At 67.8% G+C, this 799-nt stretch overlaps 1 long non-coding RNA gene across 1 annotated transcript in view; it reads right to left on the reverse strand.

Annotated features, from left to right (window-relative positions):
• Positions 1-6: 6 nt before the first annotated feature.
• LOC117285893 overlaps positions 7-799 on the reverse strand; it is a 1,323-nt gene continuing 530 nt past the window's right edge. The window contains exons 2-3 of the long non-coding RNA XR_004517026.1: positions 469-660; positions 7-210 (exon numbers count right to left, since the gene is read on the reverse strand). This is a non-coding gene — a long non-coding RNA (uncharacterized LOC117285893). The remainder of the gene's footprint in view (positions 211-468; positions 661-799) is intronic.

The raw sequence follows: 799 nt of genomic DNA on the forward strand, positions 1-799 counted from the left end.
CCGCATCCCGCTGCGCCGGATCCGTTCCGCGCGCGACTCCTCGATTACCTCTTCCACCTCCACCGCCTCATCGGACGACAGCTCGGGGGCCGCCGCGTCCTCCTCATCCTCGGGCCGCGTGCCCTCACCCGCGTCTTCTCCCTCGGGCAGAGCCTCGGCGTCCTTCAGCGACTTGCTCACACTCAGCTTGGCCGGCAGCTTCACCTCGTCCTGGGGAGAGAGAGGGCAGGGCGGGTTAGAGGGGGCCCCGAAATCAGCCTGACTGCACCACGGGGACTGAGCCCAGGGCCTTTGCATGGCGCTGCATCCACAGTCATGCTTATCAGTTGTCCGTGCTGGGCTGGATCTAGCGACCTTCCTGCCTCTGCCTCCCAGGCGTGTGTGACCACGCCGTTGGACGCACCATCGCCAGGTGGACAGCGAGGGGAGGGACAGAGCGGCGGGCGGGAGCACGGCGGCGGGCAGTACCGTTGCGCGGGGCCAGGTCTCCCTGCCAGTGGCCGGCCACCCCTGGAGACTCAGCCTAGCTCCGGCGGTGGCAGAGCGCCCCCTGGTGCTCCGATCGCACACTGCCCAAGCCAAGCCAAAAGCAAGTGGGTCGCCGCGTCGGTCTGGGTCGAGGAGTTAAGGAGCTCGCGGGGACCCCCCGCGCAGGGTGACCTGAAAAGGAAGGAGGCATTTCCTAGGTTGGATCGTCACGGAACCCCACCCTCGACCTCTGGGCTTTGGCTCCAAGCCCGGCCCGGGTCCCCCACGTGGAAGTTGACAGAAAAAGGAGGGCGACGCCTGGGCCCCTGTC

The sequence above is a fragment of the Fukomys damarensis genome, unplaced genomic scaffold (assembly GCF_012274545.1).
Source record: "Fukomys damarensis isolate Sample0158 unplaced genomic scaffold, DMR_v1.0_HiC HiC_scaffold_13, whole genome shotgun sequence".
NCBI lineage: Eukaryota > Metazoa > Chordata > Mammalia > Rodentia > Bathyergidae > Fukomys > Fukomys damarensis.